At 42.9% G+C, this 27,645-nt stretch overlaps 1 protein-coding gene across 2 annotated transcripts in view; it reads left to right on the top strand.

The window, feature by feature from the left end:
- The first annotated feature begins 15,862 nt into the window (after positions 1 to 15,862).
- LOC123349755 (butyrophilin subfamily 3 member A1-like) overlaps positions 15,863 to 27,645 on the top strand; it is a 39,650-nt gene continuing 27,867 nt past the window's right edge. For both annotated transcript variants that reach the window (XM_044987928.1, XM_044987927.1), the window contains exon 1: positions 15,863 to 16,006. The gene's annotated coding sequence lies outside the window, so the exon portion shown is untranslated. The remainder of the gene's footprint in view (positions 16,007 to 27,645) is intronic.

The following is a 27,645-nucleotide window of genomic DNA, read 5'->3' as shown; positions in this document are numbered from 1 at the left end:
CCATCTGCAGACAATTCTCCTGGTTAATGGGAGTCATCCAGATTCCAAACCACCATTAATGGCCCACACTTTGCATAATTACAATAGGCCCTCAGAGTTATATTTCATATTTATAGTTTCAGATACAAGAGTGGTATATTTATACAAATAAGATGATCACACTCAGTAGCTTATAAGCTTTGTAATGATACCTTACAAGAGACCTTTTGCATGAAGCATATTCAAGTTACATTATATTCACTCATTAGCATATTTTTATAAAACCATATAGACTGCAACATCACAAGGCCTTCATTTATAAATATGTTGTAATTAGTTACCACACAGTACTGACCATCCATGTTATAAGTTATCCTTACTGCTGGTTGTTACCATCTGGTAAGTTTCGTCGGGCAGGAGACAGGAGTGGCTAGTTTCTCTATTCCATTGGATTGGCCTGAATCATTGTGGCCACACAATAAGTTGCAGAGTCAACAACATTTCTAGCATAACAAGCCATTGTGTGATGCTCTTTTGGTTTTCATTGCTCCATAATACACCAGTAGCTGATGTAGATCCAGTTGTTTTTTTGTAGATGCTGTCTTCCAGATGACCTACTGAATGGACAGTAACAAATTTATCAGCTATTGCTATGTCAAGATTCAATATTGATAACCAGTCACTGAACAAGACTGCTTTGAAGAACATGTGCCTTAGTTAGGGTGCAGTGTTACTGACCCAAACATTTATGACTGGTACTAACAGGGAATTCATCTATACAATTTGATATATTGCCATTTCACCACTGTTTTTGTTATACACTGAGGGAGATGCCAGTTAGCTGTTTATTAATAATAAAGGGAGGCAATTTTCTCTCTCTCTTTTAAATATTCTCTGAGTTGGTTATTATCGTTATTGTGTAACTCTCATAAGTGGTACAACAAATTTATTTACCGGTTTGTATTTTCCTTGCGTTCATATTGTTTACTGCAATTAGTTTGTTAATTTTGACTTGTATTTGGTTAAACGGTTTAGCGATGTCATGCAATTTATAAATGGTGTACTGGTTCTTCAGTAGCCAGACCCCTAATACCATGAATAACAGATTCAGAGACAGTTTCCACCATCTGGTGGTCAAAATATTTAATGTTTTGTTACATTTATATAGATATATTTTCCATATTACTTTGTTCCAAATAGGTCTCCAGATTCAGATAATCTTGCAATATAACCAAAAATTTCATCTAGAGTTTGGAGTCTCCTATTTTGAGAGATACCAGACTACGGAATAGTCTTTTGCCCAGCCCTTGAGTCTTGTGCACATTCCTGATAAAATGCTAGGATATTAACTAACAAAGATGTGTACAGTAATAAGAAAGTTGCTTTTACACAGTAGCCAAATACATTAATATTTCAATGACAAAGATGTAAACCCACAGGCCCATGAATTTACTTTGCTCAATAATTTACAGTTTAAATAACAGTTAGACCTGGCCCAGCTAATGGTTTCTATAATGTCTCTGTAGATGATTGAATACTCAGTTGTCCATATATGGTAGACAGAGGTGTCAATGACCAGTCTGCTATATATAAATCACTTCATTTTTATTTTCCTGATGCCCACGGGTTCCTTCACTGTGTGTTGATATCTTTTGGTGTCTTTGGTCTGTGGGAAGCACCCCCTATGCAGTTGAAGTTAGTTGTCGAAGAAAAACTCAGTTCTCGCTTTTTGTTTGGGTGTAGCAAAATCAAATACTTTATTATTTCTCCAGTAATTACAATGGAGGGAGAGAGTGCCATAGGACACAGGGTCGCCCCAGTCCTGGACAGGTCTCTCAACTGGTAAACAATCACAGCAAGCCTTTATACCTTTGTTACAGACAATTTCGAGCAATAATACAGACAGTAAAAAGCAACAAATACATTTTGTTTATACATAGCAGAAAGGCTTATCTTATTTGTCTCACTCCTAAGAAAAAGCAAGCCTGAATTTTGGTTAGTGATTGCAAGGTCGTAATAACTTTGTACACAGTTCTTGTCCTGTCGCCTCGCACTATCTTTGCTCCTACAAGTCTCACGTCATTAGGGTTACAGTATGGCCTGACTCTTGCTAACTGACTGACACGCATTAAAATCCCCTTCAAATCCTTATTGAAGCTTTCCCTGCTTCCACATAGTTAACATAATACAATTGTTTGTTTGTTTTATATTCCTCTTGTTTTCAAGTAGCCTGTGGAAGCAGGGAAAGAATTAATAAGGATTTGAAGGGGATCTTAATGCATGTCAGTTAGTTAGCAAGAGTTAGCCCAGCTGTAACCCTAATGACGTGAGACTTCTAGAAGCAAAGATAGTGTGAGACATAGGGAAAGAATTGTGTACAAAGTTATTACGACCTTGTAACTGATAACCAAATATGCAGGCTTGCTTTTCTTAGGAGTGAGACAAACAAGATAGCAGAACGGCTTATGTATAAACAAAATGTAGTTGTTGCTCTCTATTGTCTGTATTATTGTTAGTTATTGTCTGTAACAAAAGTATAAAGGCTTGCTGTAATTGTTTACCAGTTGAGAGACCTGTCCAGGAATGGGGCGACCCTGTGTCCTATGGCACTCTCTCCCTCCATGGTAATTACTGGAGAAATAATAAAGTATTTGATTTTGCTGCACCCAAACGAAAAAGCGAGAACTGAGTTTTTCTCCGACAATTTGGGGGCTCGTCCGGAATGGCAACGCCCACGGACCCACAGACGGCTACTACAGATCATTCCCCTTCGAACCTCATGGCGCCACATGAGAGGTATGAGACCTTTTGAAATCTCTATTGGGGTATCGGAGGAGGACTGTCCGTGGGAATGTCTGTCTCTGTTGGGCTCACGCCATCTGAACTTATTGACTGTGCAGCAAGATCAGATGCAGAGTGGTATTGGGGAAAGGCCCCAACAAGGTTAGTTTATAGCAGTACTGGGAACTGCTGAGTTGGCCAAGGTAATGCATAAGGTAATGCATAAGGTAAATGCATAGGTAAATGCATTAGAATGCACCGGTGCTGAGGGTTTTTTACCGCCTCAAGAGGGGTTGTCATACCGCCTCATGGTATTGGTCCAGACCAGGTAAAGATGCATCGTGGTTAAAAAAAAAAAAAAAAAAAAAAAAAAAAAAAAAAAAGGTAAAGAAGAGATAAAAAAGGTTTAAAAAAGAAAAAAAAAAGAGGCCTTGCTGTGTGTGTGTGTACACCAGTGTGAGTGATTGTTATCGGAAGACGCCCAGAGTACCCTGTGAAGCGAAAGCTAGTGATCAGGACTACTCTAACGCAAGCCCGGTAACTAGTGGATCTTTAGGAGATCCGACCCACGGCGGGCTGACTCGGCCTGGCATAGTCCGGTGAGGAAGCTGCCTGGGTCTAGGAGTGTGTGAACCCATCTTCCCTCCCCTTTCCTTTCCATGTGGGCTACTGACAGTCTGATCATCTCACTGGATGCAATCAGAGTAAGCGGCGCCGTCTCCCAGAGACTAGCCGACGCTCTTTGCTGAAGGGAGGTGTAGGAGAGTCGTAGTCTTCCTTGTTAGTCTCTCCTGTGTGAGTACCCTGTAGGGAGAGATCCTCAGTTTATGATCCGCTAGCGCGGACAGGGCACCGTCCTTATGTTTGTGTGAGTGGACAATGGGTAAGGGACAGTCTAAACATTCCACCTCACCCCCTAAGGGTACCCCAGCATATTACATGTACGTACATTATGGTCCTAAAACCTGCAGGTATTTAAATGATTGGAATGTGTACACGCGTGAAAATTCATTTAAACAATGCCCATTAGAAGGTACCTTCAATCTAGATAAGATCATATATCTCAGAGGAGCTTTTAATCACCAAAGAAAAGCCTCTGACACAGTGTGAGCAATTTGTCTAGGAACGGGTTAATTTGAAATTCAGCTTGTCCCAGAGATAAAGGGAAAGTTGCTCTACGTTCAAGGTCAAGAACCAGCGCAGACTATGCTAAGTGCAAAGAAAAACTGCTTTCAGCCCCAGCTGCTTGTGGAGGATAGAGACAGGCAAACCAAAGGCAATACAAGTTACAGAATTGAAATTACATTTGCAAAGCTTAACTTTCCAGTGAGATTCAGCAGTGTGCTTCTGCGACCCTGTAGCTGGTGTGGCTTGGTGACACTGGAAAAGCCACAGGCAGTTGACCTGAACTGGAATCTCTGAAAGAGACACCGCAGGAGATTCCAGGGTGTAAAAGAACAGCCATCCCAAGAGCAGAAGCATGTTGGAAATTCTGAACAGGCTGTATACAGGATAATGTCCCGTCCACCTATTCCCCCTTCTTTGATCGTTATACACCGATGTGGCCAGTCTGGACATGTGTGAGTATTAAAGTAGCTTAAGGCTTGGAGCATTCATATTTTTCCCGAGTGATGTGGGAGCGTTCCCAACACTCTTCATTGTTGTTTTATTATTTTTAATGAAGCTTTCAAATTTGGTTATATGGTGTGTTTTCTTCCCCCAACCTCCTGTAGCGTCAGCCTGATCACCTGACATGAGGGATAAATTGGTAACAGATATTTGTCACAGTTTGGTGAGCGATTAAGAATGGGGGAGCCCTGCAGAATTTACACCATCTATCTGTTTTATCCTTGTTATTTTATGTTTGCTTTGTTTGGTACTGTTGGTGTTATGTGATAAGAATTGCATGATTAATGGTGAGCCCTAATAGAATAAGGAAACACTATCTGGTTCTGGTTCTGTTCTGTTTAACCGGTTACTGTTGTTTTCTGCTCTGTTCATTTAGGCGTTAGGTGTGTGGGCGGATCTGAACTTCTCGTTCGTAATTCCTCAGGGTGGAAGCCATGTGTGCGATGAAGCTCTAAGGTTGTATTGAGATTCTTCTGTCCCGCCCCCTGTAGCGGACAATGTAATAGAAGTAGGAAAAATCTGGCTTGGACTGTAATTCTCTCTGCTTTCTGTGTAATTTTCTTTTTGTTTAAGTGTCAGCAGACAAATAGGTGGGTCTCTGGATAGACCCCCTAAAGGGGTTTGGATTATGTGTTAAGTAAATGGCCTTTACCCAATGGCCATGTATTTTTGCCCAGGTGGCAAGCCTTACTAGGGAGGACTCAGGTAGTCTTGTGAGTAGAAATGTTTTAGGGAAAAGACCAGAAGGGTGGGGGCTAGTTGAGAAGCCCACCCTCCTAGCTAAACTGGTAGTGGAATAAGTTTGTGCCCATGAAAGGGACGGTTCAGAGAGAAAAACAGGATCGGGCTCAGGCAGGCAGGCAACAGACAGAGAGATTGGAGAACAGGTTGGAAACTTTTGAAGGTGTAGTGGAAGGAAAGAGTAAGTGAGTATAGGCATGAATATTTCAAATACTCAGGAGGATATTTGGAATGGTGATTTGAATTGGCGAGTGGCTGTTGAAAGACAAAGCAAGTGATTTACAGGACAGTGAAAAGTTGACTCTGTAGTTGCTGGAAGGAATAGCAGTTGAACTTTGTAAAAATGCTAAAGAGAAAAGTTTTTGGTGTCTTTGACATGTTTGTAAATAAATTCAGGCAAAGAAATTATTAGATTGCAATCATTTGGCTATGAACAATTTTGCTGAATTAGTTAAAGAATGTATACAGTGCTATTTAATTAATATTGTATTAGGCTCTAAGGGCACTGTAAGTGGTGATGTTTTCTTTCAGTGTTTAAAAGCAAAAGTTAAAAGTAAAAAGCAAGCCAGAAAGCATCTGTGTTAATGCAAATTATCTAACTAATAAGGAAGAAGCTGCTGTAAGCTGGGCTGCCTATAAAACACATACAAGAAAATATGGGGTCATTCCCCTGTTTTGCCTAAAATCAACAAGAGTATTTGTATATTTTAAGTAATTGACTGCCCAGAAGGGATAGACCTCTGTTTTTGTCTTTCAGATAATCAAAGAAAACTAATGCCATCTGAACAGCATTCAACGTACCATGCGTTTACTGACCGAGTAAAAATTATGTTTTGTGTTCTATGTTCTGTCTTGTGGTGTTTGTCTCGTGGCCAGAATTGTTGTGTTTAATATTTTCATGGGATGGTCTGATTTAAACTCTAGCGGAAGTGTTGGATTGAAATGTGGATACTTGTTTTGTTCGACTTAGAATACAAAGTGTTTGGATACATCAGAAAACTGTGATATACTAAAGTCTAGTACATTTTCTTGGGTGGGAGAAAGAAACTACATTGGCCAAATCTTTTAATTACAAATTGTTGTTAAAATTTGCATACCGACGGTCTTTGGAAGCAATGACATGAAAAGTTAACCAACTCCTCATATTGTGCATGGGATCTTCTGGCTACCTCAGATTTCTAGCCAGAGGGCTGGGGATGGTAGGAAGCTATTGCTGTTGTTAAATGTACTGCTCACAAGACCCCTCATGATGAAGTTACCCGTGGAAATGCTTTGGCAGACTCTGCAGCCAAAGCAGCGGCCCTTTCCATACCTCAGGCTGAACATACTTGTGTCCTAATTGGGCAGCCTTCACTAGCCTCACTTGAGGATCTGGCTAAGATCCAGGAGGCAGCATCAAGAACCGAGAAACACTCTTGGAGTGCTGCTGGATGCATTTTACATACTGATCATCTTTGGTGTGCCCCGGATGGTCGCCTGGTGGCACCGAAGATGTTACTGCCCTATCATGCTTGCATATACCATGGAATGGCACACGTGAGCAAAGGGGGGGTGGTTGCTGCAGTTAACATAGATTGGTGTGCACCGAGTTTCCCTTCTGTAGCACATTCCTACTGTCAACACTGTGTGATTTGTCAACAGCACAACATTGGTAAAGCTGTTAAAGCTAAGCGGGAAGCCCACCCTCCTCCTTGGGGACCTTTTATAAATATTCAGATTGATTTTATTCAAATGTCTAAATATTGTGGTTATGAATATGTATTAGTTTTAGTTGATGTATTTACCAATTGGGTTGAAGCTTTTCCTTGCAGGAAAGCAGATGCCAGGACTGTTGTGAAACTTCTGCTTAAAGATTTTTATACACGTTTTGGCATCCCTGTGAGTATCAACAGTGATCGTGGAACTCATTTTACTGGACAGATTGTAAAGGAGTTATGTGCAGCTCACTGCCCTCACCACCCACAGTCTGCTGGGACAGTGGAATGCCAGAACCGGATTTTAAAGAATAAACTGGCCAAGATTTGTGCTGAGACAAACTTAAAGTGGCCAGATGCCCTTCCTTTGGCACTGATGAGTATGAGAGCCATTCCCAATCGAAAGACTGGACTCAGCCCTCATGAGATTTTGACAGGACGCCCAATGTGACTACCAGCTGCACCCCCACTGACCCCAGCTCAGATGGACATTCATTTGATGGATAACATAATGCTTAAGTATTGTCAGGCACTAATGAAATGTGTTAAGTCTTTTTATACACAGGTGAAGGAAGCACTACCGAAGGATCCTGTGCAACCTTGCCACTCATTGGAACCAGGAGACTGGGTCTACATAAAGATCCATCAACGAAAGACTGCTTTGGCTCCATGCTGGAAAGGCCCTTAAGTCCTGCTGACTACCAACACCGCTGTGAAGTGTCAAAGACTACCTGCCTGGACCCATGCATCGCACTGCAAAAGACCCCTCCACCTCGGGAGGACACTCCTACTGATGATCAGCGTACTCCTTCTTCGAGCCCTGCTGTACCTTCTGGACAGCAGGAAAAAGGACAAGGTGACGTGCTTGTAACCTCTCCCTTGTCCACTAACAAATCTACTGTGCCTTTAAACTTTTCTAGAAGAAGCAAAACCATTACAGGGTGATGTCTGGTAATCTCCCCTGTAGGATGCTGAACCACGACTGCTTCGGGAAAGAAGAAGAAACACCCACTCCATTGACATTGCCAAAGTCCAGGAATTCCTGACCAGAAAGGGCATTGAGAACTGACCCTGGTGAAGAGACGAAGAATTACACACTGGCAGGAAAAAAGAAAAATTTGTGGGACCCATGCTTGGGAATGTGGTATTGATTGGATTTTGGGGTTTATTCTACAGGCTGCGCCCTGTGTTCTGGATAAATCCTTCAATATGTATTGCCCTCCCTAATTGGATTTTGAATGACATTGCCCTTATCCAGTTTTCAGATCACTTTTACATACCCAGATTGCTCACAAGGGGCTGCCATTAGATTAGTACAACAGAAAGCCTGGGTTATTTCCTCTGGACAAAAAGGGAATTGACCAGATCCCTGTGGGCTGGGGCCAATAATGTAGTAGCCATTTGGAATATTCTTAAAAGCCAGGAACATGATAAGAAATTGGGACAACTAGAAAAGGCCACTAGCCTTATTTTTGAAGCTCAGCTATCTTAAGTACAGGCTGGAGTTGGTGAGTTACATGTTATTTCCACCCTTAGTTCTATGACCCAGAAGTTACTGACAGAGATGGTATTGAATATCACTGAGGCTGGGAAGGCATTGCAGTGGGATCTAGTATGTTTGGAAACTCAGGATTTCCTGAATGACCAGATGATGGCCATTCCGAGGGATCTTGAGCACCGGACTTGGCCCACTGCCCTTACAGACACATCAGGAATACCATCTGATCTGTGGTCATGAAGACATACTTGGACACTTTCTGGATGGAAGTGTGGACATTTACAGTGCTCCTTCCAAGCATTTGGACCGGTTAGGGGGGTGTGGGCTCCCACATACCGAATCCTGCCGGGTCCATAAGGAGGATGAATGTGGGACTGAATTATTTACCGAGACATCTGGGAAATTAGACCACCTGGTATACCTAACTGATTTATAGACAGTACCCCTAGAATAACACCTGACATTTTGGATAAGGATAGAGAGTCAATGGACATTTTAGCCGGTAGAACCACCACAGCTCAGTGTATCTATACACTGAAGCCAGGGGAAGTTGTCACTGTTTATGACAATATTTGCTGAGAGGGTGGAGATCAAGGAACTACCCTGACGGGACACCCATTTTTTTTCAAGCTAATGATAGCTGTGTGTACGTTAAAGCCACCACATTGCAAGATATACATATTAATCTTACCACTGCTGCAGGCAATCATATTATTTACTGGCCTGCAGATAGAATGTTGTAAGTAGCTCTTCGATTTCAGGTATATTTTAATTGGACTAGAGTAGTGCCTGATCGGTTTCAAAATTTGCTTTCATTGTTACCAGAGGTTCAAAGAATCTCTGAATTGCAAGGGCAAATTCACATGCTTCAGAATATATATCAAGCTGAAAAGAATGCCTTTCATACAGCTTATAGAGTGTCTACTTTGTGTACTAAGTATGATGTCTTGTGCTTTGTAATCAAAATTGTACAACAGCCCCATTATATTATTCCTATGGGAATGTTATTGTTTGTAGTGTTGTTAGTTAGCTTAGGATTATGTTATTGTTGTTGTTGTTGTAAAAAAAACCGTAATAATAGCAATACCTTTCATGTTCATGCTAATCATCCTTTGTCATTACATCCAATCAAAACCCCTAAGGTTGAAACATCTGATGGAGAATCTGAAATCCACGAATTAATGCAAATAGAGATTTGAAAATATTTGTTGTACTAGAAGTACAAAAGGGGGGAGAGTGGAAGCAGGGAAAGAATTAATAAGGATTTGAAGGGGATCTTAATGCATGTCAGTTAGTTAGCAAGAGTTAGTCCAGCTGTAACCCTAATGACATGAGACTTCTAGAAGCAAGGATAGTGTGAGACATAGGGAAAGAACTGTGTACAAAGTTATTATGACCTTGTAACTGATAACCAAATATGCAGGCTTGCTTTTCTTAGGAGTGAGACAAACAAGATAGCAGAACGGCTTATATATAAACAAAATGTAGTTGTTGCTCTCTATTGTCTGTATTATTGCTAGTTATTGTCTGTAACAAAAGTATAAAGGCTTGCTGTAATTGTTTACCAGTTGAGAGACCTGTCCAGGACTGGGGCAACCCTGTGTCCTATGGCACTCTCTCCCTCCATTGTAATTACTGGAGAAATAATAAAGTATTTGATTTTGCTGCACCCAAACGAAAAAGCGAGAACTAAGTTTTTCTCCGACAAACCCAAATGTAATACTCAGGTTAACTTATTTTTTGTACAATGTAATAGGGATCAAGTCTTCTATAACACAAGCTATGCTTTTGGTCTGATTTTCCCAATTCTTAAGCACATATATATCTGCTTCAGATGCTTTTGCAGTTTTTGCACAGACATTCATTTTTACTTCCTTAAAATGTGATTACTTATTTTTTTATACTGAATATAGTGATTTACTGCTAAAATAGATGCTCACAATCTTCTGTGACAAGGTGTATTGCTTTCCCCTGCTGAGCACTCTGTTTTAGCAAAATAAGTAATAATAAAATGTTTACTCAAGCTTTTTAGAGTTAATTTGTTAACCATTTGGAAGTACCAACTTCCAAATAGTTAACAACTACTACTTCCCTTTAACCTAACATAAGGTCTATGCAAACTCTTTGAGGGTATTAAACTTTCATGACACTTGATTGTGTTTGGAAGACAAAGGTGGAAACCTGTTGACATTGTTTAACATTAACATTTTGCAACATAACCATAGTACATATTGTTATATTTTTAACATTTTTGCTATAACATACTTATTACTATATTTTAATATTTTATAAAGGTGCAAACACATTTATAAACACGTTTATAAAAACCCAAGCAAGAAATTGACTAGAAGTCCTGGCACAGTCAAGGAATTATGATGTAATTGGAATAACAGAGACTTGGTGGGATAACTCACATGACTGGAGTACTGTCATGGATGGATATAAACTGTTCAGGAAGGATAGGCAGGGCAGAAAAGGTGGGGGAGTTGCGTTGTATGTAAGAGAGCAGTATGACTGCTCAGAGCTCCAGTATGAAACTGCAGAAAAACCTGAGAGTCTCTGGATTAAATTTAGAAGTATGAACAACAAGGGTAATGTCGTGGTGGGAGTCTGCTACAGACCACCAGACCAGGGGGATGAGGTGGACGAGGCTTTCTTCCAGCAACTAACAGAAGTTGCTAGATCACAGGCCCTGGTTCTCATGGGTGACTTTAATCACCCCGATATCTGCTGGGAGAGCAATACAGCGGTGCACAGACAATCCAGGAAGTTTCTGGAACGTGTAGGGGACAATTTCCTGGCGCAAATGCTGGAGGAACCAACTAGGGAAAAAGCTCTTCTTGACCTGCTGCTCACAAACAGGGAAGAAATAGTAGAGGAAGCAATAGTGGATGGGAACCTGGGAGGCAGTGACCATGAGATGGTCGAGTTCAGGATCCTGAGACAAGGAAGAAAGGAGAGCAGTAGAACAGAGACTCTGGACTTCAGAAAAGCAGACTTCGACTCCCACAGGGAACTGATGGGCAAGGTCCCCTGGGAGAATAACATGACGAGGAAAGGAGTCGAGGAAAGCTGGCTGTATTTTAAAGAATCCTTATTGAGGTTGCAGGAACAAACCATCCCGATGTGTAGGAAGAAAAGTAAATATGAGAGGCGACCAGCTTGGCTTAACAGTGAAATCCTTGCTCATCTTAAACACAAAAAAAACGCTTACAAGAAGTGGAAGATTGGACAAATAACCAGGGAGGAGTATAAAAGTATTGCTCAGGCATGCAGGTGTGAAATTAGGAAGGCCAAATCACACTTGGAGTTGCAGCTAGCCGGAGATGTTAGGAGTAACAAGAAGGGTTTCTTCAGGTATGTTAGCAACAAGAAGAAAGTCAAGGAAAGTGTGGTCCCCTTGCTGAATGAGGGAGGAAACCTAGTGACAGAGGATGTGGAGAAACTTAGTGTACTCAATGCTTTTTTTGCCTCTGTCTTCACAGACAAGGTCAGCTCCCAGACAGCTGCACTCTGCAGCACGGTAAGGGGAGGAGGTGACCAGCTCTCTGTGGAGAAAGAAGTAGTTTGGGACTATTTAGAAAAGCTGGACGAGCACAAATCCATGGGTCCGGATGCACTGCATCCGAGGGTGCTAAAGGAGTTGGCCGATGAGATTGCAGAGCCATTGGCCATTATCTTTGAGAAATCATGGCGATCGGGGGAGGTCCCGGATGACTGGAAAAAAGCTAATGTAGTGCCCATCTTTAAAAAAGGGAAGAAGGAAGATCCAGGGAACTACTGGCCAGTCAGTCTAACCTCAGTCCCTGGAAAAATCATGGAGCAGGTCCTCAAGGAATCAATTTTGAACCACTTAAAGGAGGGGAAAGTGATCAGGAACAGTCAGCATGGATTCACCAAGGGCAAGTCATGCCTGACTAACCTAATTGCCTTCTATGATGAGATAACCGGCTCTGTGGATGAGGGGAAAGCAGCGGATGTGCTATTTCTGGACTTTAGCAAAGCTTTTGATACGGTCTCCCACAGTATTCTTGCCAGCAAGTTAAAGAAGTCTGGGCTGGATGAATGGACGGTAAGGTGGATAGAAAACTGGCTAGATGGTCAGGCTCAATGGGTAGTGATCAATGGTTCCATGTCTAGTTGGCAGCCGGTATCAAGTGGAGTGCCCCAAGGGTCGGTGCTGGGGCCGGTTTTGTTCAATTTCTTCATTAACGATCTGGAGGATGGTGTGGACTGCACCCTCAGCAAGTTTGCAGATGACACTAAACTGGGAGAAGTGGTTGATACGCTGGAGGGTAGGGATAGGATACAGAGGGACCTAGACAAATTAGAGGATTGGGCCAAAAGAAATATGATGAGGTTCAACAAGGACAAGTGCAGAGTCCTGCACTTAGGACGGCAGAATCCCATGCACTGCTACAGACTAAGGACCAAATGGCTGGGCAGCAGTTCTGCAGAAAAGGACCTAGGGGTTACGGTGGACGAAAACCTGAATATGAGTCAGCAGTGTGCCCTTGTTGCCAGGAAGGCTAATGGCATTTTGAGTTGTATAAGTAGGGGCATTTCCAGCAGATCGAGGGATGTGATCATTCCCCTCTACTCAGCACTGGTGAGGCCTCATTTGGAGTACTGTGTCCAGTTTTGGGCCCCACACTACAAGAAGGATGTGGATAAATTGGAGAGAGTCCAGCAGAGGGCAACAAAAATGATTAGGTGGCTGGAGCACATGACTTATGAGGAGAGGCTGAGGGAACTGGGATTGTTTAGCCTGCAGAAGAGAAGAATGAGGGGGGATTTGATAGCTGCTTTCAACTACCTGAAAGGGGGTTCCAAGGAGGATGGATCTAGACTGTTCTCAGTGGTAGAAGATGACAGAACAAGGAGTAATGGTCTCAAGTTGCAGAGCGGGACGTTTAGGTTGGACATTAGGAAAAACTTTTTCACTAGTAGGGTGGTGAGGAACTGGAATGCGTTACCTAGGGAGGTGGTGGAATCTCCTTCCTTAGAGGTCTTTAATGTCAGGCTCGGCAAAGCCCTGGATGGGTTTGGTCCTGCTTTGAGCAGGGGGTTGGGCTAGATGACCTCCTGAGGTCCCTTCCAACCCTGACATTCTATGATTCTATGACATTTTGTTAATATTACTTTTTTTCATTAATATTGAGGATGCCCTCACATTTTTTCCTTTGAATAAAAATCTCTGATTAATAAAAGAGAATTATTTTTGTTTGCAATTGCATTATTTGTTGAGGCAAAAATATATGTACATATATTTATAACGTAGGCCTTTGCAAAAAAAATGGTTATTAATAATATTATGAATACACCTCAGTCATAACATTGAAATAGTGTTACCACTTATATTTTTTTTAAAAAGGATAAAATTGACTTTTGTTTCAACAAAATTTAAGAAAAAAGTAGTCACATGACACACACACCATATGACACAAGACAACAAAATACATGACAAATATACAATTAAAGAAGAATAGCACCAGAATAGTATTTATAGCTATACAAGATAAGGCATTAAGAGCTAAGTTATTAAAGCAATGAGTTTTAGAAAACAGACTGATAAACAGAAGAGTTAAAAATTTAAATAAGTGAATTATTAACTTTTTCTTTAAAACCTTTGATAAGAATTGATAAAAAATCATATTAAGTTATCTGACCACTTTGTTGTATTAATTTCGTTAACTTAAGGCAGTTTCCATCACTTCATATTCTTTTTATTTAAAAAATGCCATATATGGAAATAAAAAAATATCCATGTTTCATATATTAATTAGTGGCTAGAATTAGAAGAAGAGTTAACATCTCTATTGTTTGTCAACTATATTTTCAAGAAAGTTAGGAATATTTCTGGCTGTTCCATATCTGAGTGGTTAACATAATTAATTTACTGGACTTATTTAAACTAAAGTTTTTACCTGGTTTTCTCTTTGTTTTTTTATTGTTGCTTTGTCTTTTTCTGCGATGGAGATTTGTATAATAAGTACTGTATGACTTTTAACTTTTAAAGCAAAGAGAAGGCAGAAGTGAAGAAAGATGTTTGTAGAGGAGAAAGCAACATTGAAAGGGAGGGAGACATGAGCTAAGAGATTAATTAACTCTGTTAGATCATCTTTAGGTATAAGCAGCAGCAGCCAGTTTAGCAAACTGAGAGAGGATATAAAGGAAAACTTAAGCAGTATGTAAAAATATTTTTAAAAGCTTATATTGTCAGCTCTGAGTGAGGAGTGGGGCTTCGTGGGTTAAAGCAGGAGATTGGGAACCCACACCCCTGGTGTTTATTCTGGCTGTGAGAGGAGAGTGGGAGTTGTTACCTGCTCTTGCAAAGCCTGAATTTCTTCCCCCAGTGTCTGTTGCTTTTGTCTGCCTGCCAAATGGTCTGCGGGGGTGCCCTTCCCTGCTGCAGTTAACCATTTCTGAGCAACTCCATGAGTTAATGTATCAATTCTAGGTGTTAACCTGCTCGCTCTTAGCTTTTGACATTGACATTCTTTTTTTTTCCACTCCCCTGCAATCAAGTCACAGCTCCTGCCTCCTGATATGCTCTGTTAACTGCTCCCTTTTCTCCTTCATCTGATTTACCAATCTGGTGAAAGTATTGTTTGCTACTTCTCCCTCCTGTGCACTTATTTCTCCCATCCTAACAGGCACCAGCCTAGGTTTCAGTTTCAGTTTTACCAGTACCTGGCTCCCATCATACAGTGATGGCTGCAGTATGGCGCCCCCTGCCCAGGGATTGCTTGGTAGCTCTTGGTCTGGGTCATTGCCAATAGCTCCATTCCAGCAACAATTCTAATCATTCCATTTTCCATCTTTTAATTTTGCTCAGGGCACCTTTTTCCATTTTGGTCCTCATTCTTCACGCACTGCACAATTACCTGAAATCTGCTGTTGCCAAACAAGATTTATAATGGGGGATGGCACTTCCCTTTTATGCAGATTATCTACAGTGGTTCATTTTCTATTCTGTTCCTGTGCTTTCCAGGGCTCTATTGCGTTTTCTATGACTTGCTCTGCCAATTTCATGGCATATTGTGTAAGCCAATTTACAGCCATATCCATTAATTTCAATATTCTACCCTTATTATTACCTCTGCCATCACTTTGTATATTCCAGTCCATGTTTCCCCACTATCCTTTTTGAACTCATATGGGCCTCCTTTGCTGGCTATTCAGAGTGTCCATACCTCATCAAACTCTGTGGAGATATTTAGGGAGGGAGGAGGGGATTATCTCCCTCTAATTTATTGATCTGTTTTCAATTCCCTTCAGTATTGCCCAGCCTGGTATTTCCATGTCTCTATGTAAGCTCCAGTATAAGGTTTGTTTTAATGTGGTTTGTTAAATTTGTGTTTGTTAGAGACACAAAATGCATTCCCATCTAAGCACTGACCTAGCTTTAGGGTTCTAGGCGACCTTTCCTGGAAAAGACACGTAAACCTCAGGTAGAAAAACAGGAGGGTTAATATTTAACCTACTTTTTTTGCTTTCACTTTCCTTGGTCAGAGTTCAGTCCCTTTGTTCAGTGTATTCAAAGTGTGCGATCCATTCCCTGCAGGAACGCACTCAAATCCTATTTTAAAGTCTTGGTTTTATTAACACTGGAGCCCCCCATCTGGCACTGAGGCATGGAGAATCTTCCAGATTGTGGTCTAGTTTAATTTTCTGAAAAACGGTAAGAGCCTCTGCTTTAATTCCAAATCCTCCGCTTGTGTTGATGGGTGGGGCTGCATTAACTTCAGGGGAGGTCTGACCTTTTACACTCATTGGCTTGGGGAACAGATTGAGGAGAACAGTGGTTGGAATCTATAGCTGAGTTCGTAGTGGGAAGAATGAAAGATAAATTATAATTCTTTGAACAAATGTGTCATCTCTTCTTAGAATATTAGGGTTGGAAGGGATCTCAGGAGGTCATCTAGTCCAACTCCCTGCTCAAAGCAGGACCAATCCCCAGATTTTTACCCCAGTTCCCCAAATGGCCCCCTGAAGGATTGAACTCACAACCCTGGGTTTAACAGGCCAATAAACTCATAGACTTTAAGGTCAGAACGGACCCTTATGATTATTGAGTCTGACCTCCTGCACAATGCAGGCCACAGAATCTCACCCATCCACTTCAATAACAAACCCCTAACCTATGTCTGAGTTACTGAAGTCCTCAAATTGTGGTTTGAAGACCTCCAGCTGCAGAGAATCCTCCAGCAAGTGACCCGTGCCCCATGCTGCAGAGGAAGGCGAAAAATCTCCAGGGCCTCTGCCAATCTGCCCTGGAGGAAAATTCCTTCCCGATCCCAAATATGGCGATCAGTTAAACCCTGAGCATGTGGGCAAGACTCACCAGCCAGCAAACCACTCAGCTATCCCTCCCCCCTAAATGTCTTCTTGACATTTTCCTTTTTTACTTGGCTAGTTGATCTGTCTGAGGGTTTACTAGCAGATAGAATAGGGGGCTATAGTCTAGGATGAAGAGGCAGTGGTGGGTTACTGCATGGGCCCTGGACAATTTGGGGGCCCCACAAGAGCACCGGAACTCTGGCCCCACCCCCTGCTCCCCCGCATCTCCCTATGTCCTGTTCCTCCTCTTCTCCCTGAGGGCCTGTCCCCTGGCCCAGCCAGAAGATGGAGCCTGTGGTAGGGTGAGCCTATTCCCCCTGCCCCTACGCAGAGTAGGGTGACCAGTCAGCAAGTGTGAAAAATCGGGATGGGGGAGAGAGGTAATAGGAGCCTGTATAAGAAAAAGACCCCAAAATTGGGACTGTCCCTATAAAATTGGGACATCTGGTCACCCTAAAGCAGAGCTGGCAGAGCTGCTCACCTGAGCCCCTCTCCCTTTCCCCTCACACGACGCGGAGGTAGCTCAACTCCCCTCCCCACTACAGTGCGCAGAGCCGGCCCGAGGTCCCCCCTCCCCTATGTGGCATGCCCCACAGTTTGGGGACCACTGCCCTAGGCTGTCACCCAGGGAGCCCACATGGCTGTGGGGAGCCCCGACCCTCCACCTGCCCTGGGCGGGAGTTTGGGAGCCCAAGAGAAGCTCCTGGCCCATGTCCGTGCCCCCCAGGGTGCACTGCCCAGAGCAGGTGGGGGAGAGGGGTCCAGGGCTCCTCACAGGGGCCCAGGCTCCCTGGGCAGCTCTGAACACAGCCCAGCTTCCGGCCAGGCCAGGGGGTGAGGCCTTGGGGGGAAGGGAAGGAGCTGGGGTGGGGCCCTGTGGTAGGGAGAGGATGTGAGGGACCTTTGTGCCAGGGCCCCTTATATCTTAATCCACCTCTGTGCAGAGGTTATAGTTCATCTCTTCTGATGATTCATTTTTTGAAATGTCTAGAGCCGCCCGTGGTTGGGCAAGTCACGTGTTAACAGCTTCAGCCTTTATTGCCACCAGATGGCAAATAAGAATGGTACAATGTATCCACCATTTTAAAGTGCTTGAAATCCTCAGCTGGTTGATGTTCTATTAAATCAAATCTTTGTTTTTCTTATTTACTGGTCTCTGTCTAATTGTCTCTATAAGATTGTGTTGTAATAATATTTAGAGGTTCAATATTTAAAAAAAAAGTCCTAAATATTTCTGTGGATAAAAGCATTGGGCTCAGTTTACTGTCACTCATAGGATTATGTTATTAGGACAGCTGCCAGATATTTCTGAGTGTACACAGATCTCAAAAGTTATATACATTTGAGAACAAATAATTATTTAACTGAAAAGTCATAACTGAAATTCACTATTTTCATCAATCATCATCGTCATCATCATCAGGAGAATGTTGGAGCCCTAGTCATATTATCTGTGATGCTGGCAGCAGAAGCCAGGAGTGATTCATTGTACTGAGGGCTATTGAATGATTTTTCTGGTTTAGACAATGTGCTACCAATACTCTATCACAGCGGTTGCTTTCAGAAATACAAAAGGAAGTCGAACTTGGCACATATCAGACTTGTATTGAACCCAGGAAAGAAAACAGACTCAATCTGATCAGAGAGCAACATATTCACCAGCTTCTATAGCTACCAGAGCAAACACATTGTCCAGCGCTTGGTCCTTTTGCATTGTTTGCCTATGGGGTGTGTGTGTTGGGGGAGGTTGTGAGGGAGGGAAATAGCTCACACACAAGAAAAGAAATATCATAAAATGGAAATATTTGAAGAGCAACCAATCTCAGGGAGCCAGCACTCAAAGAGGCGATAACATGTGGTGACAGAACAAGGAGTAATGGTCTCAAGTTGCAGTGTGGGAGGTTTAGGTTGGATATTAGGAAAAACTTTTTCACCAGGAGGGTGGTGAACCACTGGAATGGGTTACCTAGAGAGGTTGTGGAATCTCCATCCTTAGAGGTTTTTAAGGTCAGGCTTGACAAAGCCCTAACTGGGATGATTTAGTTGGGGATTGGTCCTGCTTTGATCAGGGGGTTGGATTAGATACCTCCTGAGGTCCCTTCCAACCCTGATATTCTATGATTCTGTGATTTGTTATTCTTCTGTTTAAAAATTTTCTGTCATTCAACCAGAAACCAGAACTAATACCAACTGATGACCAATCATACATCATGAATAATGAGTAGTCACAGACAGGTCATGGGCTAAAAAAGGTCCATCTTATTTATTTGGTAAATACTTAAGAAATAATAAATATATTCACAGATTAATGGAATACATTTGTAAAATCAGGATCAGTTCATTAATAATTGGTTGAGATTTTTCAAAAACATCTATTTGAGCTAGGAGATCAAGTCCCATTAAATAATCAAGGAAATGTGCTCCTAAGTCATTCAGATCATGTCTACACTAGGAAAAAGATTTCTAACGCATGTTGATTAACAAGTAGTAGAATCCTAAGCATAGACATGGCAGTTGTAGTGTTAGCAAGTCAAGGTAAACCCAACTGCCTTGTCTATTCTAGCATTTTAAAATGTCAGTTAACATGCACTATAACATACCTTTTTCCAAGTGAAGACAAGGCCATAGACACATTAAAATACGGCCTTGACCTTCCACCTCAAGTCTCATAAGCATTGAAGCGTACATGTCCTGTAGAATATCATATTTCATCATGTCATAATTATTAGCTGGGTAGCAACTTCATACAGATCTTCGTATAGATAGAGCTTATCAAACTATTTGTTGAAAATAAGATTTATGAGGAACTTTGGGTAAAATAACTCAAATGCTTTTGAAAATGTTACCCACGATCTCGTGACCAGCCAAAGATGAAAGAAGGCATTTCTGGGCAGTGCTGTCACGTGGGAAACAAGGTAAAGAGACTGGGTATAATATGGAAACTGTGGGCCAAAATCTGCCTTCATTTAAAACCATCCAAACCCACTGACTTTGCTTAAGTTGCAAAGTTTTAGCTAAAGGTGGAATATGGCCTTATATGTTTTACTGCTTCATGGCTTGATTCTAACTCTCATTTACCAGGAGAAACTCCATTACCAATGTTGTTAGGCTGCTGTAAAAACAATGTGAGTGGAAAATTAGCCCCTCAGTAAATAATTTGCTTCTTAAAAATAATGGATCTTGAAATACTTGGGCTGGATGTTAACAAAACTAAATTTCAAAGGCACTCCAGACTAAATTGATACAGATAAACTCAGCAAATGTGTTGTCTGCTCTTACATTCTAATTGTTTGAGTTACAGGGGAGAAGGGATGTCATGGTGTTATTTAGAAATGAGTGAGGCCAGACTTGCGGCTAAATTATGTTTGTTTTGTCTGCCTAAGAAAGAAACAGTGCATATTGTTATGGTGAAAGGTGCAAATGGCTAGCACATTACAGTCATTGATGATAACCCCCAGCACAAAATTCCCCTTAGAAGATATCACACAGTAACCTCCTCCAGTGGGCTATTGTGGGTTCTGTGTGGTCAAAACACTCTTCTTTGGCATGCACATACACAGACACTCAGGGAAACTGTTCTGAATTAACTAATGGGGTGAATGAAGGTGAATTAGTTAAACTTTAGTAAACTCCTATGTGGATGCTCTCCTTCAGAATTAATGTGGCCTTAATTAAACCAAATTAAGGTTACATTAAAGCCATTTGAATTCTGAATAAGAGCATCCACATCAGGATTTAATGTGAATTAACTAATCCACTTTAAAAATTCAGTCAGATTATTTTTCCTGCATGTCTCTACGTAGACAAGGCCTCCTGTCTCTGGCTTGGTCTACATTTAAAATTTAGGTTGATATGGCAACTGTGCTCAGGGATGTGAAAAATCCAGAGAGAGAAAGATAAGCTTTTGATCTTACCCAGAGCTCTTTTTCAGGTCTAGGAAATTTACTCAGAGTGTCACAGCTACATCCACACCCCTAAGTGCAGTAGCTATGCCAACTTAACCCTCAGTGTAGACGCAGCTAGGTCAATGGAAGAATACGTCTTTTGACCTAGCTGCCATTGCTCAGAGAGGTGGTGCTCCTATAGTGATGGAAATGCCCCTTCTGTCAGTGTAGGCTGCATCTCGGGGGTATGCTGGCTATGACGCTATAGTCCCTGTAGAGTAGATATGGCCTCAGAATGGTAGTACAAAAGGAGAGTGGATGATCAGGCTCATCTTGCCAGGTTAGCAGCCCGAGACTAGGGCTTTCCCACTGCAAAAAACTCAGGGGCTGGCGCAGAAAGAGTCTATGAAGCAGTTTCTGGAGAGAGAAGCAGAGGCCCAAGACAACTGCTAGTCAGTACAGGGCAGAAGTGTCTGGCCAGAGATTTCTGCAGAAGAGAATGGTCTGTATGTGTTTGTTACAACCCGGTTCAAAGGAACAGAATTCATGTACATTTAGTAAATAAACAGTATCACTGATTTGTCCTGTAACTGGGGAATTGTCCTGCCAGGCCCTGAATTCTGCTACTGCTCTATAAAGGGAAAAGTTTGTTTGTTTGTTTGTTTGTTTGTTCATTTTAAAATTTTGCTTTAAATTAAAGTAAGAACATAGGAACATAAAAATGGCCATACTTGCTTAGACCAAAAGTCCATCTAGCCCAGTAAACTTTCTTCCTGGCCAATAGCCATTAATGGGCCTATCCTTCATGAATTTAGCTAGTTCTTTTTTGAACTCTGTTATAGTCTTGGCCTTCACAACATCCTCTGGCAGAGTTTCACAGGTTGACTATGTGTTGTGTGAAGAAATACTTCCTTTTATTTGTTTTAAACCTGCTGCCTATTAATTTCATTTGGTGACCCCTAGTTCGTGTGTTATGAGGAGTAAATAACACTTCCTTATTTACTTTCTCCACACCAGTCACGATTTTAAAGACCTCTACCATATGCCCCCTTAGTCGTCTCTTTTCCAAGCTGACAAGTTCCAGTCTTATTAATCTCTCCTATATCGAAGCTGTTCCATGTCACTAATAATTTTTGTTTCCCTTTCCTAAATCTTTTCCAGGGCCGCCCAGAGGGGGGGACAAAGGGGGCAATTTGCCCCGGGCTCTGCAGGGGCCCCCAAGAGAACAGCTGAGGCTCTCGCCTCCGCCTCTCTCCTGGAGCCTTAGCGCATCAAGCGGTGACTCTCCGGCGGGGCCTGAGCCCCGCCCCACTCAGAGCCGCGTGGGGAGGGGGCGGGGCTGCGAGCTCCAGGCTGAGCTCAGCTCCCTCCGCTCGGCGTGAGCTCACAGCCCCGCCCCCTCCCCACACGGCTCTGAGCGGGACGGAGCTCAGGCCCCGCTGGAGACACGCTGCAGCTGTTCAGCGAGGCTCTGAGGGTCCGGGTGAGGAGGGAGCCAGGGGTAAGAGGCTGGGGCCGGGGGGGTTGGCTAAGGGGCAGGGAGTCCTGGGGACAGTCAGGGCACAGGGAGGGGGCAGAGGTTATGGGAGCAGTCAGGAGGCAGGGAATGGGGGGGTTGGATTCTGGGCGTTCTGGGGGGGGGTCTGTCAGGACTCAGCAGGGTGGGGGGTTGGGGCAGTCAGGGGACAAGGAGCAGGGGTGGGGTCCCAGGGTAGTGGTTGGGGGGGTGGGGTCTCTGGGGAATGGTGAGGGGACAAGGAGCAGGATGGGTCAGGGATTCTGAGGGGGGCAGTCGGGGGCAGGAAGTGGGTGGGGGTCGGATAGCGGGCAGGGCCAGGCTGTTTGGGAGGCACAGCTTTCCCTACCCTAAAGCTCATTCAGCAGTTTGAGGCTTGCAGAAGAGCCAAGCTGTTAGCTTTTCCATTAGGGCTACCATCCCTTTCACTTCTCAAATGCCAAATTATAGTCTATATTTAATTTCAGTGCCATAGGGAGATTCGTGTCAGGGGAAGGTAGCTACATTTAAAATTAGCCACTGGGGGAAAAGATCACATGAGAAGAGCAATATCCTTCCCAACCCTACCAAGGGAGATCCCCTCCCCTGCATTCCCTGAGGCTCCAGAGGGGTTAATTCAGTGGTTCTCAAACTTTTGTCCTGGTGACCCTTTCACATAGCAAACCTCTGATGTTACCCCCTCCCTTTATAAATTGAAAACTCTTTTTTATATATTTAACACTATTATAAATGCTGGAGGCAAAGCGGGGTTTGAGATGGAGGCTGACAGCTCACGACCCCCAGTAATAACCTCGTGACCCCCTGAGGGGTCCTGACCTCCAGTTTGAGAACCCCTTGATTAATTTAATTTAATTTTAGCACCCTGTGTCCATTTACATGCACGTGCTATTTTGAGCATTTCAGTTTTGACAACATAGGCTCATCCCAGATTCTGGAACAAGCTCAAACGCTCAGTTCGTGGAGTATGTACATAAGCTATAGTAAAGAAAAACACACAGTAACCATCTCCAGTTTGTGAGGGACCACATGGAGCCAGTCTCTAGGAAACAGATAAATGCATGGAGATTAAGTCCATTAACATAAGAACATAAGAACATGTTCTGATGTTCTTATGACAGGATACTGGGCAGAATGGCCTTTGGTTTGAGCCAGTATGGCTGTTCCTATGTTCTAACCTAAATGAACCCAAAGTTATGGAGATAGATATGAGTCAAGGAAGCCAACAGAGTATCAGAAACCTGGAAAAATCTCTGCCTGGATGGGCTCAGGTGTTTGGTTACAAGCTGAGGTGGTTCAAAAGTTTTGGATTTTTTTTTAAGCAGAATTTTTAAATTGTTTCTTTAAACAATCAAATACAGCAAGCAGCAAATATTTGGCCACACACTTCTGAAACCTCAAACCATGTTCAGGTTTTGGCAGACTAATTTCAGATTTTCATTTAAAAAAATCACAACAAATTTTGAAGGAAAGCAGACATGGTCCGCGATTTTTTTCTGCTTTTTAAAAACCCCTAGTTTTCGATCCAGAAAAAGTTTTGATGGAAAATATTTGTCCAACCCTTTTAATGAGCTTTAGTGCCTTTTAGCACTAGCTGATGCTGAGAACTAGTGATACCTTGTAAAGAAGTTTTCTCAAAACTGGGTTTGTGCCGAAATGCCGAAGGTTTATTTTTCCCAGGGGCGCCTGTGGAGGGGAGCAAGTGGGGCAATTTGCCGTGGGCCCCACAAGGGCCCCCAGGAGAATATAGTATTGCAATTTTTTTATAGAAGGGGCCCCCAAAATTTCTTTGCCCCAGGCCCCCTGAATTCTCTGGGCAGCCTTGATCTTTTCCAATTCTAATATATCATTTTTGAGATGGGGCAACCACATCTGCACGCAGTATTCAAGATGTGGGCTTACCATGGATTTATATATAGGCAATATGATATTTTCTGTCTTATTATCTATCCCTTTCTTAATGATTCCCAACATTCTGTTACCTTTTTGGCTGCTGCTGCACATTGAGTGGATGTTTTCAGACAACTATCCACAATGACTCCAAGATCTCTTTTGTGAGTGGTAACAGCTGATTTAGACCCCATCATTGTATATCTATAATTGGGATTATGTTTTCCATGTTTTCCAGTAACATGAAATGAAATAAAATAAACATGTGCCTAGCCAAGTATATGGGTGTCCTTGTCATAAATTACAAATAGACAAACAAATTTAGAGATCCAATATAAGTGAAGAATCATCTTGTATTAGACCAACTTCTCTTGGTGAGAGATACGCGCTTTCAAGTTTACACAGAGCTCTTCCTCAGATCTGGAAAACTTACTGAGTGTGACAGATAAATACAAAATAGAACAGATTGTTTAACATAAGTAATTGCATATTTCAAGGGACCAAAATAAAATAAAATAAAAATAAATAAAACTGGATCTCGGCATCCCTGCCATAAATTACAAAAAAATACAATTACACAAACAGCAGAACATAAAGCTCCCATATAAGAACTCTGATTCCCCTCAAAAGCCCCTCTCTGCAGCACCTTGCAGTGAAATGGACTGAAAACTTTCACATATTATATCAAATGGAAGCTGCTTCACTTGAAGAACTGTCAAGTTCACATCATATATACCAGGAGCCAGATAAAAACATAAATACTTTTTCTGGAAGGTTGCACATAATCTGACTTTATTGCTTAGAATTGAAAAGGACAACACACAAGAACCAAATCAGAGAGATAGAAAGCAGGCTGCTCTCTAAAAAACAGAGAGCCGCAACTCACCCAATCTTATCTGAGGCTGGCAGGTTGCACACTGACTCTGATCCCATGCTTCCATACAGAACCCCCTGCCTGCAAGCAGGACCAGGGAAACCCCTGTGAATTTAAAGTCCTAGATCATACTTTTAATACAGTTTTCAATACATCACAAGAACCTCATTTTATTTTGCTTTCTGCCTTTCTCTCCTGACTAGGATGATGGTGTGGAAAGCCATGTGCCTTTACAATGACTCCAATTCAGCAAACCATCACTTTTCAGAAAAGCACATGCTGAGCTTAAAAAGGACTTATGTGGGTACTTTGCTGAACTTGAGCCTATAACAGGTGCTCTCACATTTTCAGTATATCATTTTGTTGACTCTGAAAATAATTCTGCTTATGAGGAAGGGCAATGCATACACTGATATCTCTGCTATGATAAGTTAACTTCTCTTCTCATTCTTTCTCCATTCAGATCTCCCATAGGTATGTTTCAAATCCTACCTACCAAATATCCCATTTTGGCCTGGCCAGTCTCTTTTTAAAGCCCTGTCCCAGTCGTCCCAACTTTTTTCGCAAAAGTGGGCATTTGTCCCGTGTGCTCTTGCTGACTCGATCAGTTGGCAAGGGCAAATAGGACAAACACCCACGTTTGTCAAAAAAGTGGGGTGTGGTGCAGAGGAACATGCAAAGGGGCGAGCTAGCCATGCCAGCCCTGCGCAGGGGGAGAGGCAGGGCTCAGGCAGGGGATAGGCAGGTGACCAGCAACAGCCTTGTGCAGAGATCAGGCAGGGCTCGAGCGAGTGGCTTGGGCCAGTCTCATGCTGGGGTGGGGGGCAGGGGCTTGGGCAAGCCCTGCACAGTGGCCCAAATTCCCTTTGGGAAATACGGTTAGCCGAACCCGGGGACCAAATGAACCTGTATCAAAGCTATTTATTGTGAAAAATAATGTCTAGTGCTTTTAGATGGACTTTTTTCATTTGTGACACAGAATTACGTGTTATTTTCAATGAGATACAAGAGAAAGTAGTAGGTTTTGCTACACCTGGCAATGCTGACAGCGCCCTCTTTAGCGCCACTAGATAACCCTGTGGAGTTTGCTGGTTGTCTGCTCTAAGAGAACATTCACACACCTCAGAATCAGGCGCCAGAGGAGTGTTTGATGGTATCAGCGTATGCCACACCTCTGCACTGTATGCTCAGTGCAACAAAGGGGCATGTTACAGATGGCAATAAAATAACAGAGATACATTGGGGCTGGTGCTGAGGAGATTGCTGGAGACGCAGCAATAAACACGCTGGAGATATCAAAGTCCTTGAACGGCTGAAATAGACGACAGATGGGAGGAGGAAGATGGGAGTGACCAGCAATGTAATAAGTCAAAATTTTCCCTGGAATAACACCATTGAATATCTGTGTCAAATTCGATCCAGTAGGTCTGTTATGTGCACTCCATCTGGGAAGAAGCAGAAAGGCCTAAAAAAAGTTCAGAGCCTTAATGCCCACCCAGAGGGCACCCACATGAATGGTGAGTTTAGAGTGAAAGTTTTGTTGGTGAAAAATACCACCAAGAGTCTGCAGAGATAATCTGTGGGAGCAGATTACTCCGCACCCTGCTGCTGTCACACCTGTTGAGTAACAACTCACTCTACCAGTGGTCTCCCTAGCCAAGAGCTTCACAGTGGACTAGTCACGTTGGGTGCCCAATTTGAGAGACCTTGAAGAGGCCTGAATTTCAGAAAGAGCTGAGGAGCCCCATTCTGAATGTCAGGCCATTAAGGTCTCTCAAGCTGAGCACCGAAAATCAAGAGTCAGTTTAGAAACTCTTGGCCATTGAGTTCAATAGGACTGTTCATGGTGTAGGGTACCAATCCGCATGAATCAATACCACAGTGTCCATGCAAAATGAAGGCTGAGCTCAGCAGTACAGTCAAACACAGCCCCCATGTAGACAAACCCTTTTGTGCTGATGGCTTATGTAGATTTTTTTAAGTGACTTGTGTCTTTAAGGGTACGTCTATATCACAATAAAAAACCTGCAGCACCAAGTCTCAGAGCCTGGATCAACTAACTTGGGATCACTGGGTTCTGCCTGCAGGGCTAAAAACTGCAGTGTGGACATTCAGGCTCAGGTTGGAGCCTGGGGGTCTGAGAACCACCCCCTTTGGGGGGTTTCAGAGCCTGATCCCAAATATCCACACTGAAATCTACAGCCCCACAACCCAACCCCAGCCATTGCCATGCTGCAGGTCTTTTATTGCAGTGTGGACATACCCTAAGGCACAGCCCATAGTAACAGAAATCCTGCAGACTCTGATGAGTGCAAAGGGGCAGGAAAACTGTTGGATTTCCCTGCCTGAGAATTTCCACTCTGTAGGGAAGTAAATCCTCTGGCTTAGAGCTTGGTGAAGTGTTGGCCTGCGTGCCACTCCAGCGCCTGCACTATATGGCATAGGGCATGAACTGACATGTCTTGAGCATCACAGAACTCCAGTTAAACTGATCGAACGTAATGGCCCTTTGGGGCCATAGCTAGGAGCAGCCCCAGAGCTGGCATAGAACTGGTCCCAGAATTAGGGAGTTGCAATCGACTCATTTTTCTCCTAACTGCCACATCACCAAAGTAAATCCAGCTGGAACAGGGTGCAGCTAAGCGTATGTCTATGCTGCAGTCACTGGGTTTGACTGCAGCTTGAGGGGACAAGCCTGAGCTAGCTTTAATCTCACTACTTCAGGTCCTGGAGTGGTGAAGCAGTGGCAGCAGAGGCAGGGCCGGCTCCAGGCACCAGCATTCCAAGCTGGTGCTTGGGATGGCAATCTGCAAGGGGCG

The sequence above is a fragment of the Mauremys mutica genome, chromosome 15, assembly GCF_020497125.1.
Source record: "Mauremys mutica isolate MM-2020 ecotype Southern chromosome 15, ASM2049712v1, whole genome shotgun sequence".
Lineage (NCBI taxonomy): Eukaryota > Metazoa > Chordata > Testudines > Geoemydidae > Mauremys > Mauremys mutica.
This window is presented reverse-complemented; position numbering and strand designations above follow the sequence as displayed.